This window comes from Ursus americanus, chromosome 26 (assembly GCF_024610735.1).
Source record: "Ursus americanus isolate L20-20 chromosome 26, mUrsAme1.1.p, whole genome shotgun sequence".
Taxonomy (NCBI): domain Eukaryota; kingdom Metazoa; phylum Chordata; class Mammalia; order Carnivora; family Ursidae; genus Ursus; species Ursus americanus.
Genome location: NC_142152.1, coordinates 34068610 through 34088696, shown reverse-complemented (window position 1 = coordinate 34088696; position 20087 = coordinate 34068610). Strand labels below are relative to the sequence as shown.

At 43.0% G+C, this 20087-nt stretch overlaps 1 protein-coding gene across 3 annotated transcripts in view; it reads left to right on the top strand.

Moving 5' to 3' along the window:
• The window catches only part of FBLN5 (fibulin 5), an 84621-nt gene that overhangs the window by 40327 nt on the left and 24207 nt on the right, over positions 1-20087 (top strand). The window lies entirely within an intron of this gene.

Below are 20087 nucleotides of genomic sequence, written 5' to 3'. Positions count from 1 at the left end.
CAGGTGCCCCACCTGTGTTGTATTTTTCTGTTCTCTCTGTTCTTTTAAACTGACAATTTGTGCACCAGTACTACCCAGTGTTAATTATTATGGCTTTATAATAAGTCTTATTTTCTAATAAGACACGTTCCGGTACTTTTTTATTCATTCCTAGGAATCTTACATTATTTGTTGCTATATGAATGGTGTCTTTAAAAAATTCAGTGTTCCTTTTTGTTGCTAGTATTTTGGAAATGCAATTTTTTTTGAATATTGAACTTATTCAGATGGATTGCCAAGCTCTCTTATTATTTTCAGTCTTTGTAGACTCTTTTTTGGGTTATTTTGACAATCACACTGTCTATGAATAATGGGAGTTTTGTTTCTTCTGTAATTTTTATATGTTTAGTATATTTTTCATGTCTTACTGCACTGGCTGCTTCCTTTAGAATAATGCTATAAATGTAGGTGTGACAGTGGGCATCCTTGTCTTTTTCCTGGTAGTGTAAGGACTGTGTTTAATGACCTCTCATTAAGAATGAGTTTTGTTGAGTTTTCTTTCTTTTTTTAAAAAAAATCATTAGTGGGTGTTAAATTCTATGAAATTTTTTTTTCTACAACCACTGAGATAATTATATGCTTAAAAAAATCTGCTTATGTTGGGAATCCTTTCATTCATGCCTAGGATAACCAACTTAGTCATGATATAGTATAATTTGCTTGAAATATACTGCTGGATTTGTTTGGCTAATAATTTGCTTAGGGTATTTTCCTCAATGTCTATATGTTAAAATGACCTGTCGCATTCCTTTTCTTTAATTTAGGATTTTGTTTGTTTGTTTGTTTGTTTAGAGAGTGTGAGTCGGGGGAGGAGCAGAGGGAGAGGGAGAGAGAGAATCTCCAGCAGACTCCTAGCTGAGCTCAGAATCCAACACGGGGTTCATCCCTTGACCCCGAGATCATGACCTGAGCTGAAATCAAGAGTCAGACGCTTAACCAACTGAGCCACTAAGTAACCTCTGTCACATTCCTTTTTAAAAAATTATTTTGCTGAGTTTGGTATCAACATATTAATTTGGTAGAGTGAGATATTCTATGTTTCTATTCTTTGGAAGGCTAGAATCATCTATTCGTAGGAAGTGTATTGGAATTTGCCTTAAGATCATCAGGGTCTCTTGTTTTGTTTTTTGACTTGTTTTTTTGTTTTTTGTTTTCTTTGTGAAGATTTTTAGGTACTGATATAATTTCCTTAACAGTTATGGGACTATTAGAACTTTTTATTCCTTCTTAAGTCAGTTTTGCCAAGTTATGTCTTTCTAAGAATTTGTCCTTTTAAGTTTTCAGATTGATTTGGATCTTTTGGGACATTCTTTGTATTATCTTTTGAATCTCAGCTGAATCTGTAGTTCTCGTTATTTTCACTCATAATATTGTGCTCTTTTTTTAAAAAACGCTAAAGTCATATTCATTTTATTGGCCATTTTCAAAAAACCAAATTTTGCTGCATTGATCTTCTCTACTTCTTTTATCACTTTTTGCTTTTTATTTCATCGTTAATTTCTGCTCTTTTTTTTTTTTGTTACCTTCTTCTTTCTAATTTTTTGGATTTCTTTGTTCCTTTCCAAACTTCTTAAGCCGGATGCTTAGCCCACTAATTTTAGATTTATTTATTTATTTATTTATTTATTTATTTATTTATTTATTTATTTGACAGAGAGAGAGAGACAGCCAGCGAGAGAGGGAACACAAGCAGGGGGAGTGGGAGAGGAAGAAGCAGGCTCATAGCGGAGGAGCCTGATGCGGGGCTCGATCCCATAACGCTGGGATCACGCCCTGAGCCGAAGGCAGATGCTTAACCGCTGTGCCACCCAGACGCCCCTTAGCCCACTAATTTTAAACCTTTCTTCTTTCCTAATTTAGCGTTTAAGACCATCTGTTTCTCTCTGTGTCCTACAAGTTTGGATATGTAGCATTTTCACTGCTATTAAGTTCTAAGAATTTTCTGGTTTATTGTGATTACTTCTTGTGGTCCATGATTTGTTTAGTGATGAGTTTTAAATTTTACACATTTACGGGTATTGGGTTTTTTTTTGTTATTGATTTATACTTAATTGCATTGTCAGTAGGGAATATGATCTGTGTGATACTGATTCTGCAAAATTTGTTTGGAATATGATTTATTCACTCTGGTATCTACAGTGCCTAGCATAATGCCAAGAATGTAGAAATTGTTTGGTAAATGTTTGCTGATCTAATGAATGGAAATCAAATGACTGTCTAGTGACCACGCATTCAAGGGATTACCTCTTTCTCCTCAGCCAGTTTGTCCATTCCAAAGTAGGCTTGCAAGTAAGCACCAGAAATTTAATGGCCCTCCAAAATTGTCTTCTGTCTTACTCACTCCCTTCCTCCTTTGGGCTGGGAAGCGGACACTGAGTGGGTGGGTGAGAGGATGCTTGCAAGATCGGTAGTGTGAGCCCATCAGAGCTAGTCTTAAATGTACTAGAACTAGGTAACTGTTTTCCCATTTGTTTCTCCCGTGACCTGGAGGAAATTATTTCCTCTCTGATGGTAAGTCTCTAGAAGTGCATGTAAAGTGACATCTCCTCCAAGGGAAATTCTTATCTCATTGAATCCCAGAAAGGAAATAGGCATGATACCCCTGTTTTTTTTTTTAAAGATTTTATTTATTTATTTGACAGAGATAGAGACAGCCAGTGAGAGAGGGAACACAAGCAGGGGAAGTGGGAGAGGAAGAAGCAGGCTCATAGCGGAGGAGCCTGATGTGGGGCTCGATCCCATAATGCCGGGATCACACCCTGAGCCGAAGGCAGACGCTTAACCGCTGTGCCACCCAGGCGCCCCGATACCCCTGTTTAATTCATGGCAAAACGGACGTGAATCTAGTTAGTGGTGAGGCTGTTTGAGTTCCTGATGTGTACTTGTTGTTCTATATGCTAACCACTTCATTTTTATCCATTAAAATAACAGGTGGGTAATACCTTGGACTTGCTTAAGAGAATATAGGTAGATAAAAACATTTGACTGAATTCTTCTAAAAGGGCATTTGAAAACAAAGCATGAGAAATGCATATCCATTTGTCACTGGTCAATACATACTGGTTGAATGAATGAATCAACATTCCTTATTTTGATGAGTACATTTTTCTCCCTTTTGAATCAATACCACTTTGGCATATGAAGGAGTAAAGAGTGAATCATTAACTTCTCTGTCTTCCTAAGCTTTTTAGAAGCCTTTCAAAAATGCCTATTAAATAGATCTTGAAAGAGAGGTAGAGGGAAATATTAAAACATTGTTATTTCAGAGTAAATCTCAGGAGAGATGACAATGTTTATACATTATAACAAGATTTATATATTACAACAACATTCACATATTACAACAATGTTCACATACTGTAACAATGGCCATCCATTGTAATAATGTTGATATATTATAATAGACACTTGACATGGGCTGATCAGAAAGCCAGGAACTCAGTTGTGCTCCCCTTACTTTTTAAGTGGCATCAGGTAAGAAGCCCTTCCTCATTCACATCACCGTCTTACCTTGAGTTTTTGCCCTACTTTATAATAATCAGTCTGCAAAGTCTTATCCTCGTTTTTATGCAGAGGAAACTTGTGGGCATCTCCTTGCCATGTTTATGTCTTTTCCTCTTGCGTCCTCCAGAGGGCCTCCTTAGCTCTGCATAGGTAAGAGGTGTAGACAGTGATGACATAGGAAACTCATCTGGAGCGTGGAGGGTTCAGATTCACCAGCCTTTCCAGATAGAAGAGACCTCAGACCTCGCTTTTCAGAGGAGTAAACAGACTGAGAAAGACTTGCTTGAAGGCTACCATTGAGCTGGAGGAAGGTTCTGGAATAGAACCTGGCTTTCAGTCTTTCTCCTTCCCCAACTTTTAGGAGGACTCTTTCCCTCTCTTCCCTTTCTTCCTACTCTCTTCCCTCTCTTCCTGCTTCTTGACATGAAGCTGTAACAGTTAACCTTGACCGAGCGCCATTTCCATGCCAGGCACAGGATCCTCCCCAAACCCCAGGAGTTCATGTTCCATGGGGAAAGCCAGGAAACCAAGGCTTTTAGAGGCTAAACACAAACAGAAAAACAAGAAAAATACTTATTTAAAATCACACAGCTAAAAAAAGTGGGACAGCAGGATTTGAAAGGGATCTAACTCCAAAGCCTGTATTCCCTCCAAACTGTGCCATCCTTTGAACTGAGTTACTGAGCCATGAGACGCACCATGTCACAGTCTAGACGTCTTTGTTCCCGCTTCCCTGCCTCCCTCCTTATCTCTTCTACACTTCCATCTTTCTCCCACTCCAGCCCCTTTCTCGGCACTCACTGCACCCATGCAGGGAGACTCAGGTCTCCATTCCAATGTGGAGAAGGGAGCTACGCAACAGATGTGGGCTGTTGGGGCTGAGGGATCAGCTTTCCATGAACCTGCCGTGTGCTTCTTCACTGGGACTTGATTTCAGATCACAGGTCGATCATGTCTTTCGGTAGAAACAATTCATACAATTTAGAATGAAATTAAATGAGGAAAGAGGCTTTGATTTATAGGTATTAATTTTTCTATTGTGGCAAAAACAGAGCATGAAATTTACCATCTTAAACATTTTTAAGTGAACAGTTTAAGAGTTAAGTGTATTCACATTACTGTGAAACGGATCCCCAGAACATTTGAATCTTGCAAAATGGAGACTCTATACCCATTAAACACTGACTGCCCATTCCCCTCTCCTCCCAGCCCCTGGTAACCACCATTCTACTTTCTGTTTCTATGAGTTTGAGTCTTATCCTCAATGAAATCTTATCTTGAGTCTTATCCTATCAATGAAATCATACAAAATTTGTCTGTTGTAACTGGCTTTTTTCACTTAGTATGATGTCCTTGAGGTTCATCCATGTTGTAGCATGTGTCAGAATTTCTTTCCTTTTTAAGGCCAAATAATATTCCATTGTATGCATATGCTACATTTTGTTTATTCCGCCTCTTGGCTATTGTGAATAATGCTGCTGTGCACATGGGGGTGCAGACAACTCTTCAAGACCCTGCTTTCAATTCTTTTTTTTTTTGTTTTTAAGTAGCCCCCATGCCTGGCGTGGAGCCCAACATGAGGCTTGAACTCACAACCCTGAGATCAAGACCTGAGTTGAAATCAAGAGTCGGGTGCTTAACTGACTGAGCCACCCAGACACTACTCAATTCTTTTGTATATATACCCAAACATGTAATTGCTGGATCATAAGGTAATTCTATGTCTAATTTTTTTGAGGAGCTACCATACTGCTTTCCACAGTGTCTGCACCATTTTACATTGCCACTAATAGTGCATGAGGGGTCCAGATTCTCTAATTCTCGCCAATACTTGTTATTTTCTTTTCCTCCCTCCCTCCTTTCCTTTTTTCCCTTCTGCCTTCCTTATTTTTTCCTTCCTTCCTTTTTATAGCAGCCATCCTAATGAGCGTGAGGTGAGCAACTAGTTTTTGAATGAATATTCTGTGCCACGCACTAGACTTAGAGTACGGGGCTACAGAGATAAATACAACGTGTATCCTGCTCTCAAGTCACTCGGTCTTGTGGCTGGACTAGTCCGGTGTTTTTGCAAGTATGCAGCATCAGCTGGGCTGCCTGTTAAAAATACTGATTCTTGGGACTCTCTCTAGACACCTCTGGAATCAAGAGCTCCATTAATTTTTAAAAACAAGCCTCAAAGGTGATTCCAATGCACACCATTGGACTAGATCAGTAGTTAATCTAGCCGCACATTAAAATCTGTCTTGAATCTCTCCAGGGGTTGTGATTTATCTGGTCTAGGGTGGGCTTCTCTAATATATTTTCAAGCTTCCCAGGTGATACAAATGTACAGTCAAGGTAGAGAAACATTGGACTGGATGATTTTTAAATTCCTTCTGGTTGTAATATTCTGCCATTGGCAGCATTGTTTAGTTCAGCAAATACTTACTTATTAACTTGTTTTGTCTGTGCAAGGCTGCAGGTCAGCTAGGGTGTGAGAGTTGAGAGCAGACTGGGCTCAAATACGAAGGCTTGTGTTGTGTCCTGATCCATCCATACTGACTACCAGGGTAATCTTAGGAAAGTTCTCAAACCAGGAGAAGGAGGGTGGGGATCATGGAATTCTAATGAAGAAAATCTTTAAAGAAGGGGGAGGTTGACTGTGTCAAATAAAACTGAGAAGTAGCAAGGATAAAGACTAAGCCATTGGATTTGACATTGAGGAAGTCATTGGTGACCTTGGAGAAAGACTGTAGTAGGACTAAACAGCTGGAAGTCTGATGGGAGTGAGTTAGAGAGTGGGAGGCGAGGGGTATAGGAGTGTTTGCAGACAACTTCTAGCATGTCTGTGGCAGTGGGGCACAGAGACATATGGTGGTCACTGGGAGTTACAGGGGGCCATTTGTTTTTATTTTTCTTTATGAGAATTTCCTTCATGACTGCTACTAACTCTTATCAAAAAAACATTAATTAAGAACCCAGCTGGGCAGACTCTAATGAGCAGACTCTTGACTCAACCATTTAGAATCAAGGATGTCATTTTTTCGGGCTCACCTTATTGTGGTTTTTAAAAAATATAGGGAAGTCAAATTGTTCTGATGAAGCAAACTCAGAGAGCTCATCAAAACACAAAATACAATGCTAGGTTTTACAGAACTGCAAAGGACTAGGGCTTTTGGGGGTGGGAGGAGTCAACTGACTCTGTCTCTACGTCTTTTTTTCTTTTCTTTTCCCCTTTCCAGTTCTTTCTGCTCCCATTTCCTCCTCCTCCAGCATCCTTAGCCTGGCATGTGACCCTTTTACAAATGTACTCCTCTCCCTCTTACTCCCTACACTCACTGCACTCACGCATGTATGTCTGCTCATGGTAACTGCTCTTGGCTCTCTGAACGTGCTGTGCCTCTCATGCCTCTGTGCCTTTGCACGTACTCTTCCTCACTGACTTTTGTTTCAGGCGTACAACATAATGATTCGATATTGGGGGACACTGTGAAAGGATCACAATTAGGCTGGTTGCCCTCTGTCACCGTGTTAAGTTAAACAATGTGCAATACAATTTTATTGACCAGAGTCACATTGCTATACATTATATCCCCATGACTTATTTATTTTATGACCGGAAGTTTGTCCTTCTTGACCCTCTTCTCCCATTTCATCCACCTTCCAGTCTCCCTCTTCTCTGGCATCCACCAGTCTGTTCTCTGCATCTGTGAGTTTTGTTTTGTTTGTTCACTTGTTTTGTTTTCTAGATTCCCCATATAAATGAAATCATATTTGCCTTGTCTGACTTAATTCACTTAGCGTAATATCCTCAAAGTCCATCTATATCTTCACAAATGGCAAGATTTCATCCTTCTTCATGACAGTAATATTCCATTGTGTGTGTATATACCATAACTTCTTTTAAAAAAAAAGATTTATTTATTAATTTAGAGAGAGGGAGAGACAGAGAGAGTGCACACAGGAGGGGCAAAGGGAAAGAATCCCAAGCAGACTCCCTGCTGAGTGGAAAGCCCAAGGCAGAGCTTGATCCCAGAACCCTGAGATCATGACCCAAGCTGAAACCAAGAGTCAGATGCTTAACCACCTGAGCCACCCAGGCATCCCTACTATAATGTCTTTATCCATTCATTCGTTTATGGATGCTTGGGTTGTTTCCCTATCTCGGCTATTGTAAATAATGATGCCATGAACAGGGAGTTTTAAATATCTTTTTGAATTAGTGTTTTCATTTTCTTTGGATAAATACCCAGAAGTAGACCTGGATCATATGTCAGTTCTGTTTTTAATTTTGTTTGAGGAACCTCCATACTGTTTTCCATAGTGGCTGTACCGATCTATATTCCCACAAGCAGTGCATCAGGGTTCCCTTTTCTCCACATTCTCACCAACACTTGTTATTTCTTGTCTTTTGGATGATAACCATTCTGACAGGTGTGAGATGGTATCTTATTGTTTTGACTTGCATTTCGCTGATGATGAGCGATGTGGAGCGTCTTTTCATGTGCCCATTGGCCCACTGTATATCTTCTTTGGAAAAATGTCTTTCAGATCCTCTGCCCATTTTAAAAATCAGATTATTTGCTTATTTATTTTTGTTATTGAGTTGTTGAGCTCTTTGTTTATTTTGGATATTGACCCCTTCTTGAATATATGATTTGCAAATATCTGCTCCCATCCAGTAGACTGTTTCTTTTTAATTTTTAAAAAAATTGTTGATGGTTTCCCTTGTGTGTGCAGAAGCTTTTTTTGTTTGATATAACTCATTTGTTTATTTTTGCTTTTGTTGTCATTGCCTTTGGAATCAGATCCAAAAAAAAAAAAATATCACCAAGAGCAATGTCAAGAAGCTTACCATCTATATTTTCTTTCAGGAATTTTGTGGTTTCTGGTTTTATGTTCAAATCTTTAATTCATTTTGAATTAATTTTTATGTATGGTGTAACATAGTGGTCCAATTTCATTTTTTTTTTTTTTGCATGGGGCTGTCTAGTTTTCCCAGTACTGTTTATTGAAGAGACCGTCCTTTCCCTAGTCTATATTTGCCTCCTTTGTCATAAATTAATTGACCATGTATGCATGGATTTATTTCTGGGTTTTCTGTTCTGTTCCACTGATCTGTATGTTTATTTTTATACCAATACCACATTATTTTGTTACTATAACTTTGTAATATAGTTTTAAATCAGGGAGTGTGATGCCTCCAGTTTTAATCTTTCTCAAAATTGCTTTGGTTATTCAGGATCTTTTGTAGTTCCACAGAAATTTTAGGATCATTTGTTCTATTTCTGTGAAAAATGCTAATAGAATTTTGATAGGGATTACATTGAATCTGTAGATTGCTTTGGGTGATATGGAAATTTTAATTATATTTATTCTTCCAATTCATGAAATGGAATATCTTTCCATTTATTTGTACCTTCTTCAATCTCTTTCATTAGTGTCTTGTAGTTTTCAGGGTACAGGTCTTTTACATCCTTGGTTAAATTTATTCTCTGTTATTTTATTCTTTTTGATGAAATTATAAGTGGGATTGTTTTCTTAATTTCTTGTTCAGCTAGTTTGTTGTTAGTATATAAAAATGCAACAGATTTTTGTATATTGATAGGGTGTTCTACGAATTTACTGAATTTATTTATTAGTTCTTTTAAAAAAAGATTTTATTTATTTATTTATTTATTTATTTAGAACATGAGCTCAAGGATCTGAAAGACATTTTTCCAAAGAAGATATACAGTGGGCCAATGGGCACATGAAAAGATGCTCCACATCGCTCATCATGGGGCTGAGGGAGAGAGAGAGAATCTCAAGCAGACTCCCTGCTGAATGTGAAACCCAACATGGGGCTCCATCCCACAACCCCCAGATCATGACCTGAGCTGAAATCAAGAGTTGGATGCCCAACTGACTGAACCACCCAGGCACCCCTGTTTGTTTTTTCTAACAGTTTTTTGGTGGAGTCTTTAGGGTTTTCTAGATATAAATCATGTTGTCTGCAAATAGTGACAATTTTACTTTTTCTTTTGCCATCTGGATGCATTTTATTTCTTTTTCTTGCCTAATTGCTTTGGCTAGGACTTCCAATACTATGTTGAATGAAAGTGGTGAGAGTGAGCATCCTTGTCTTATTTCTGATCTTAGAGGGAAAAAAATCAGCTTTTTACCATTGAGTATGATGTTATATGTGGGTTTGTCATATCTGGCTTTTACTATGTTTATTATGTTACATCCCCTCTATACCTGCTTTGTTGGGATATTTTTATCATAAGAAATGTTGAATTTCATGACCATTTGATTTTTGTTCTTCATTTTGTTAATGTGGTGTGTCACACTGATTAATGTTGAACTGTCTTTGCATCCCTGGAATAAATCACACTTGATCATGGGGTATGATCTTTTTAATGTATTTTCGAATTCAGTTTGCTAATATTTTATTGAGGGTTTTTGCATCTATGTTCATCAGGGATATTGGCCTGTAATCTTTTTGTATGGTGTTCTTGTCTGGGTTTGGTATCAGGTTATTGCTGGCCTCATAAAATGAGTTTGGAAGTGTTCCCTCCTCTTCAGTTTTTTTTGGAAGAGTTTGAGAAGGGTAGGTATTAAATCTTCTTTGAATGTTTGGTAGAACTTACCAGTGAAGTCATCTGGTCTTGGACTTTTGTTTGTCAGGAGGTTTGGGATTACTGATTCAGTCTCCTTGTTAGTTTCAGTCTATCCAGATTTTCTGTTTCTTCATGATTCAGTCTTGGAAGATTGCATATTTCTAGGAATTTATCCATTTCTTCTAGGTTGTCCAACTTGCTGATGTATAATTTTTCATAGTAGTCTCTTATGACCTTTTGTATTTCTTTGGTATTGGTTATAACTTCCCCTCTTTCATTTCTGATTTTATTTATTTGTGTCCTCTCTCTTTTCTCAGTGAGTCTAGCTAAAGTTTTATCAGTTTTGTTTATCTTTTCAAAGAATCAGGTTTTAGTTTTGTTGGTTTTTTTTTTTAGCCTCCATTTCTTTCTGCTCTGATCTTCATTATTTCTTTCCTCCTGCTAACTTTGAACTTTGTTTGTTTCCCCTTTTCTAGTTCCTTTAGGTTTCTTGGGGAAGGGTTGCAGGAGAACTCCAAGCCAGTGTGCATCCACCGGTCAGATTTAGCAAAGCAGTGCTACAGAGGAACCTGCCTACTTCTTTTGGCTAACTCCTATTCATTTGTATTAGGGTACAAGCTAAGCTGCTATAACAAAAAGACCTTCAACATACTAGTTTAGATAAGAGAATTTAAATCTTCCCTCATGGTACAGACCAGAGGCAGGTAGTTCAGGGCTGGTAAAGTGGTTTGGCCAAATTTAACTTGTGGCTCTCACTTCTGGGTCCAAGGTGGCAGCTCTGGCTCTCACCATCACATCTACATCCCAACCAGAGGGAGGAGAGAAATGACAAGGGGACTACATACTCATTATTTTAAAGTATGACTCAGAAGTTGGTATATATTATTTTTATTTATGTTTCACTGGCCTGAATTTAGTCACATAGTCTCACTTCACTGTAAGGGAAGCTGAAAAATACAGTCTTTAGTTAGGAGAATGGATATTGGAGGACAGTATCCAATTGTGGCAGCCTCTGTCACATCATCTGTCTAGAGCCATCCAAATATCTTCTGCTCCAGGAAACCTGTTCCTCCTGGAAATGACCCCATTCTTTGCTCCAGCGTGACACTTACCATACTGAATTGCCCTTATCCTGTCCCTACTAGACTGTAAACAGACATGACCCATGTGTCATTTATCTTTGAATCCCTAGGACCTACAGCAGTATTGGTTTATGGTGAATATATGCGGCATAAATGAATCCTGTTCAGCTTTTTATCGACACTGGGATTTGGGCACTTTGCTCTTTATGGGGGGGTGCTAGAGTGGTCTGGCAGGTCACTTCATTGGTTGGCCCCACATGTAGCTCCTTCCTCTCCCTGCCTTGCACACTAGAGAAATCCAGGGATTTGCTAGGGACCACGGAAGGGTGGATATAAAAGGACAACCTCTATTTCATGGGCTGGGTAAACACGCAATTCGGAAAAGTGTTTAATTAGTTCAAATATTTATTTTAGGCTCAAGTGTTAGACTCCGACTCTTACCAAGGCCAAAGGTGCCGGGGAGAAGGTGTAGCTATTGCAGCCCTGGGCTGTTTGGGGTGGGGCCTTCACTTCCAGACTCTCAGGATATGTGCCCCCCCCCCCCCCCCCCAGCGAGGAGACAACATCCCTAGTATCCTCTCCCTGACCCCTTTGGTCTCTCCATGCTTATCCCCTCTTCCTCCTGTGCATTGAGGTTTTACCTCCGCTTGAGTTGTAGCCTTAAGAATGCTTCTCTGGTGTGCTGGGGTTGTCTGCTAGAGATGGGATCAGGGTAGAGGAGTGGGGGCAAGACAGGGGACCTAGTAGGTTGCTCTCAGGATGAAATGTGTATATTCTTAATCACCTGCTGGCCTATTGGTTGTAACTTGTTATGTGAAAGAGCCATCTGACACTTCTCTCCCTTGTCTTAGAATTCCAGCTTAGGTGTCAGTGAAAGAACCATTCCTCCACATCATTATTCAGTGTGAAGACTTGCCCTCACCTCCCAGATTTGGGACATTCCCAGTTCTGTGTTCTCATAGCCCTCTGCAGTGCCCTCCACATATTTGTTTCTGTCCCACCGCAGTCGTCCCCCCCGGCCTGCAAGCACTAGGAGGGCAGGTGTAGTGGCCCAGTTTCACAGATAAGAAGGAAATGCAGAAGGTCAGTGACATGCATAGTGGCACCCTGGTTAGTTAGTGATGGAGTCAGAAGTGGTAGCAGGGTTTCTGAGCTCAGGTGTGGGGAACAAAACACATGCAGATTTTGTTATCAGGCTCTGGGAATGACCTGGCAGGGAGTGTGTGTTGCTGACGATAGGCTGATTCCTTGGGGTGAGTTTGCACACCTGGGCATTCTCACAGGCAGCACCAGGCTGAGGGTTTTGTCCTGAGCCTGAAAAATGGATTGGATTTCCTGACTGTACCCTCAGAGGTCCCGTTGGAGCCCGTTTTCAGGCCGGAATGAAGGTGTATCTTTTCCCTCCTCTGGTGTTCCTCCTTCTAGTGATTGTTGAAAATAAACTTTGTCCTTGACTGGACATCCAGTTCTCTAGGAGGAGAGAAGAACTAAAACTTACTCCATCAGGCCAAGCACAGGGTATGTCAAAACCTTTGGAAGTTGAGGACGCTCTCAAATCCACCCTGGGCAAAGGCTGGCATGGGAATAAAGCCTCAGGCACGATAAGGTTGAGGCTTGAGGCTCTACTGGAGTGGGAGCTGTCTGCCAGATAGCCTTCGACCTGTGGGAATGAGATACAGGCCTCAAGAAGAACGGACGGTTGAACTGGTTTCCTCTGATGTCGTGTGGCCTAACACACTTTCCCTCTTGCTTTCAGAAAACTCCAAGAATGGGGCGCCTGGGTGGCGCAGTCGTTAAGCGTCTGCCTTCGGCTCAGGGCGTGATCCCGGCATTATGGGATCGAGCCCCACATCAGGCTCCTCCGCTATGAGCCTGCTTCTTCCTCTCCCACTCCCCCTGCTAGTGTTCCCTCTCTCGCTGGCTGTCTCTCTGTCAAATGAATAAATAAAATCTTAAAAAAAAAAAAAAAAAAGAAAACTCCACGAATGAAGTACCTTCATTCAAATGTAATTTATTTCCATACTCTCTCCACCGTGCCAGGGACTACGTTAGGAGCTTAACATACAGATGTGAATAAGACCCAGTTCTGGCTTTCAAGAAACTCTCAGTTTGGTGGAGGGAGATGGGCTATCCGTAGCTAACTACGTAATTACAGTATGTAGGGCTGTAAGGCCAGATGTGCTTAGTACATGTTTGAGTAGGAAAGTGGGCTTGATGTGCTAGGTTGCTGAGGTGCCAAAACAAAGCTATGACATTTCTAAGGAGGGGCTATAATATTTTGAGGAGTAGAGCCACACGATCATGTTTGTGTCTTGGATGGTTCTGGAGGTTGTGTTTAGCTTGCTGTCAGGGGGAGAGACTGGAGGCTGTCAGACTAGTAACAAAGTTATTTCAGTCATTGAGAGAAAAGACCGCGAAGCCTTGGAGTCTTTGGGGGAGACATAAAGAAAGGGGGGAATTTGCTAGATGTCCAGAAGAATTGTGTGAGAATAAGGAGCTGGGGGAAGGATTGAACAATGCCCAAGGTTTCTAGCCCAGGATCCTAGGAAACAGTGATGCCCTTACCCATGGCATCGGAAGAGGATTGGGGACAAGGAGATCACAGACTGTGGCACTGAGGGTGACAAGGATGTCAGGATGTGGGGCAGGAATAGGCTCAGAGGGGACAAGGAGGAGTGAAGATTGTAAAATTCAAGGGCTGTAGGATTTCTAGACCATGCTTGTGGAAAAGGGATGGTCTGCATCGGAGGAAAGACACTGTCCTTCCTTCTAATTGGAATCTTTTGCACTTTTTGTCATCACTTTGGAGCAGTATTTCTAAGAACTTCCTTACTGTTCAGGGAACTGAGTTTACTCATAGGAAATCAAACACGGTGGGCTCACTGAAGCGGGCCAGAACGTCCGAAGGCGCATGATGCTTTCGCCCAAGGCACTCCAACACTGCAGGGTGGACTTGAATAATGGCTGTTTCTGTACACCAGGAGAGCCTTCTGTCTGGTGTAGACTGAGCTGCAAACTTGTTTCATAAGGCTCTAAAAATCCTAATAGTATGTAGTTACCCGTGGGTTTGATCATAGAGAAATACCCAGCTAGGAATTGGCGGCTTGACATTTGGTCAGTTCTCTCTTGGACTCCCTTGAACAGCCTGAAAGTCTGAACAGGTTGAATGGCTACAGAACTGAATATCATTCACGATAATCTAGCCCCTTGCCACGCAAAGTGTGGCCCCTGGGCCAGCAGCATTGGCATCGCCCAGGAGCTTGTTAGAAATGCAGAATCTACCAAACCTGGACCCTGAATTTTAGCAAGCTCTCCACTGATTCATCTGCACATTCAAGTGTGAGAAGTATTGGTCTGGTACAGCAAGTGCTAGATACGGTTTTGCACTGGAATCATGTAGCTAATTTTAAACAGCTTTCCAAGCCTCAACCCCAGACATTCTCATCGAGTCAGGCAATTCTCTTGGGTAGCTAGGTTTGGGAACCACTGGCTTGTATAGGTTCAAAAATCCTTCTCTGTTGATGGACAAATGGCATGAATTTCAGTAAATGGAAATCTAGTTTGAACTCCACATTTGCTTGGTTTCCAATCATGGTAATAACTAAAGCTTCATGCCCTTAAAAAAAAAATACCATGTCGAGGCTGGCCATAAGCAAGCTTTGGCTCCTTGCTGTTGGGACAATTTGATTCCTGACCCTCAAGAAGGAAGATATGTGTCAGCCCTTTCTTGCCCCCACCCCTGACAACCGTTCATACGTTGGCAGAAGTTGAATGGGCTTGACCAATTCTCTGCCCATTTTGAAAGCAGCTGAAGTCAGCTGATGTTTACCAAGCACTCTGATGAAAATAATTACCCAAGACCAAACAATGTGATCTCCATTAGTTTCTTAGTTTGTTTCTGTAGAAGGTCATAGCTAGAAGGGGCCTTCCAGAACTCTCCTCCGAGCTCTCACTTTATGGATAGAAAAATAGAATCCACAGAGAGGACGGAACCTGCACTCCAGCTGGTTTCATCCAAGAGGAAAGGATTTTTTTTGTTGTTTGGAAAAAATGGACCACATATTTGTTGCCTAATTAGAGGCGCAAACGGGCAAGCTTTGTATTCTAAGCTTAATATCAAGCATTAAGAAAAGTGCTGTAAACACAGAAAGGTCTGGTTCCTGACTATTGCCCAGGACCCATAAGACACATGGAGTACAGATGTCCTGGGATGTCAACAAGCGAGTTCCCAAACGCTGAGGTCTTTAATTAAGCAGGTGTTTGGGAAGTAGGTCCTGCGTAGCTTCCAGCCTTGGCTGGGCTTGTCTTGCTGAAAAATGGCACTGACCCAGTCCAGCAGCAGGCCTGAAACTGGCTTCAAATGGAGGCATAGGAATGTGCCATTGTTACTTTCTTCTTTCTTATCAAGCCCCATTAGCTTGAGCAAGGAAGGAACAAAAATGGGCTGGGAAAACACGTTGTTTCACTGGGTAAAAATTTACTACCAAGGAAATGATTCTGCCATTTCCAAAAAAGGCCTTTGGATAGGTGTAGCCTTGCAAATACTTTTGGACGTTTTCTCGCAGTGTCACCCAGTGAGAATGTTTCCCTTTGGCCGGTGCTGTTCTCACACGAGAGCAGAGACATTCCTCTGAGCTTGTGAACACGGGTTCACGAGGATGACCCCTTGCTTGTTCATAATACTGGAGAGCAGAAGACGTGGAAAGAGCGAAGAGTCATAGGTGGGGTAAAGGTTGATCGTATTTGGCTCTGGAATTCAGTCAGACACACGTACTCCTGCGACGTCTGCAATTATGGAACCGTAGATGGACCCATAGGTGCCAAAGGGCAGAGGTGGAAACCGAGTCCCCATGAAGGAACGTAGCCTACCTTTTTTCACTCTTGTCCCCATCTCCTGCCACGTGTCTACTGCTCTAGGGGGAGCAGTCCCCACTCTGGCTACAGTAGAACTAATCATGCCTTACAGCCCACTGAGCCCCGGTGCTGTCATCTTGGTGTCTTTGGTGAATCCCAGAACAAAGCTGCCGAGGCAGAGGCCGTGCGTCCCCTATCTTTCACAGCTGTTAGGAATAGCACCTCACTTGGGGAAGGGAACTAAAATTTCCTGTGTACCTACTGTGTGCCAGGCAGTGGCAGTAGGACCTGGGCACACGTTAACCTATGAACCCTGTTTAGCAGACCGCGGGAGCCTGACGCGCCTGCTCAGTAATAGTTATCAAGTGCAGGGGCGTGGATTCACATCCAGCTCTGCCTGCCCCTGAAGTTATTTTTTTACCCACTAGCCCTTTCTGGGGAGGTCTTGGCCCTTTGGTCTTTTTTCCTCTTAGGCTTTGGTGCAGGCAGAACGGCTTAGGAAATGTGCTTCCCATGGGCATGGATGAATCATTGGTTTTTGTTTTGTTTTGTTTTACAGTTTTTAAAGGACCTTTAATTTCAGTTAGAACGTGTGCTTTGAAAACCGTTAATATATATTCCCTTTACCTTTTGGGGATAAATGTGGACATGTAAATACATCTTTGTATATTATATGCATATTCAAATATGATAAAGAGCTGGCATACATATGCATATTATTTATATTCAAACCGATTTATGCCTATTTATGGCAGTACCTTTAGTCTGTTCTGCTTGCCGATAGAGATCTTTATAGGGGAACCAGTGAACCAACGTGAAGGTGTGGTCCCTCCCCGTGGTGTTTCTCGAGTCAGCCTGAAAGAGCCCATTTGTTTGGTTGTCTGGTTGCTGAGCAGTTGCCTTCTGACGTCTTGAGGCCCGTTCCTCCATCTGCTGCCGCTATGAGACCCTGACTGGCCCTGACAGACATCCTTTATTCACACTGTCTTAGCGCCCCTGCCCACGTGAAGCTTTCCATCTGGCCGGGGACGTGAGACATAGCTAGCAGTATGAAATCCTAAACGAGCATCCCTCATATGTGAGCCACTGTCCTGAGGCCTGGGAGCCCAGTCCAGCTTGTGGCTTCCTGAGAGGGTGTCAAGGAAGTGACTGATCTTGATGACTTTCCAGAGCGAGCAGTTGTCTCACACTGAGAACGTTTCCGTCGAAGGCCGCTCTGGGGACATCGAAAGGAAGGTCAGCCAAAGCCACACAGGTCAGCAGAGCTGTGCCACTCGGTGCGAGGACAGTTTCTTCCTGGGCAGGTGCAGGGCTGGGCTTTGATATGCCAGCAGATTCTGGAGATGAGAGCAAGCTCTGTCCTCTGGTTGCTGGGGTGCTAGCCACGTGGAGAGTGGATGGACATTGCCCCACCTGGGAAGAGACAAGCCACGCTCTGATGGGATCCTCCAGGTTCCCCGGGCAGTTGACCAGGACCACAGCTCCCAGGGGCAAGACAGGGAGCGGGCAGAGGACTCTAGGGAGAGCCTCCGTCTGGGAGTGACATGGCTGGAGGGCTCTGCTAGAGGCCAGCTCTGCCAAATGGCCTGGAGGTTCGGGAGAACACACACACACACACACACACACACACACACACACACACACACAGCCACAGCTGAACATAAAGGATGAATGAATCTGTAAATAAAGGGCTGAATGAACCAGGATTCTTTCTTGGGAGACTCTTCCTAAGTATCACACGGGCAAGGAAATAGCAGGCACAGTTTGCGCACGAGGATAATGACACTTCCTCAGGTTGTTGTAACTTGTATTTTTCCACTGATGCAGAAAAGGACCCTTTGCCAAAGAATGTCCTTGGAGTGATTTGATGTATTTTTTCCTTCTGTTATTGAAGTCGAATGTATTTAATGTAAGCAATTCAGCTGTAAGATGGAATGTGTGATGAGTCTTTCAGCCCCGGCGGAACCCCACGGTGAGAACATTCTAGTTTCTTCTCCGCCAGGTGTGCAAGCTGACGGTGGTTTTCAGGGGGGCTGGTTGTGGGTTGTTTTTAAAGTCCACACACCAGAACCGTCTTGCCAGCACGCTGGCTGCGGAAACTTGTCTGGGGGGTTTTAAGACATCCATGTTTGCTGTTCACGTGTTCATTCATTCATTCACCAAAGAATTCCTGAGCATTTACTATGGACACAGCATCACACAGGTATGTTTTCAGAATATAAAGGTAAGACACACCCTCCAAAAACTCCAGGGACATACAGGTTCTTAAAAAAATATGTATGTATTGACAATCCATTCGGTGACTGAAAGTGTAAAGTACAGTTTTTTGAACGTATGTTGACGGAAATGCAGTTGAATCAAGTTAATTCTTTAACTCAGTAAAAGTGGTGGAGTTCTTAAAAAAATGCACTTTCAAGATGTGGTTTCTAGGCTCGACTACTTCACACGTGCGCTTGTGTGTGCGTGTGCATGCACGCCTGTGTACTTTCAGGCCCCGCACACCCGTGGGAGCCCCGTCTGGTCCCCTGGCATGGGTTTGGTGTCTCTCTACAGGAGTCCGCCGGCACATTGTGTGTGTCGCAAGTTACACAAACACAGAGTCTTGGGAACTTGCTATGACCAAGTCTAATGTCTCTTCTCCCCTTGGGTCTCTCTCACCCTTCAATCCCCTCAAGGCAGGAAAAAGCGTGCAAATTCCTAAGGCACCGTTGTTCCCAGGGTATAGTGGCCATCCATCACTCCCGGCCGGAAAAATATAACTATGTGCTGGCCGATAGTGACATTATTTATTATCCTAGTCTTCGATAGGGATTGGAGCAGGAGTGGCTGCTGGCCAAGCATTATTCGCTGGTTCCCCTGGGAGGCTTTGCCGGGTGGGCAGCCCTGGGGATGGAAGGGAGGCCGAGGGCAGAGGCAGGGGCTCTTGCAGCCAAGAACAGGCTGGGTTTTTGCCACGGAGGCTGCACATTGTCAGTGTATCAGGGTGGAGTGGAGGCTGCCACCACCTTGGAGCCAGGTTCTTGGAAGCTGCATGTCTGGAGGACTGAAGTCTGGTTTCCCACGATGCCCAGGCTTCTGATGGTTGGAGGTGGGGTGGAGATTGATGAGTGTGGTCGGTGTTGACTTGTCGCAGGAGGGTGGCGGACTGTGGTGATGTGACCTCTGCCATTCCTGCACAGAGGGGTTCGGAGTCAGGTGGGCAGGGAGGCCTGGGCTCAGCTCTTGGCTTGGTATTTACTCTATCAGCACCATTTTCCCACCTGGAAGATGGGGCTCATGAGTCCTCCTCGCAGGGTTTGTGAGAATAAATATGGTAGCGTCTGTGACGTTTCCTGTATACATACGACCCATGCGCACAATACAGGCAGACGACATACACACACGACCCGTGCTCTACATTTGCATAGTACGTGTGCACATGACATACACACATGATGTGAGCACACCGCACATGCACACCGCATATGCTCAGTGAGTGGCTTTTAATATTATTTCCCACACTGTGTGGTCCTTTTGGAGGAGGGAGGGAGAAGGGGAGAAGATGTAGCTGAGGCAGCCCCGAGTGCAGGGATGAGGGGAGCAAAAGGCAGGTGCCCTGCTAAGGTACGGGCAGGAAGGGTAGGTTGACAAGGAGGGGAGGCGCTGGTGTGGGATCCGGGGCGCTTGATGGATCCCGTGCAGTGAATTAATAGACGAACGTTTAGGGAAAGTCTCCTCCTCCAGGTGGAAGTGAGAGTGTGGTGTCAGAAGGTTCTATTATAGGATGCTGAACGCTCTCTCTAAAGTGCAGTGCAGGGAGAAGCGCCAGAAGGATTTGTTGCCATCGAAACAGTTTTGAGAGCTGAGTGTATACACTGGATGTCTTGAGGAGTGTGGCCATGCATACAGCTTGGTCTCTACGCTCTGAAGCTCTTGATTAAGGAGAAGGGGTGACTTGGACGCAGGTACCTGCCCACTGCCAGACATACGGCCATAGGCAGCCATGCAGAGACCCCCAGTGTTGAGCAGAGGGCAGTAAGAGATCAGT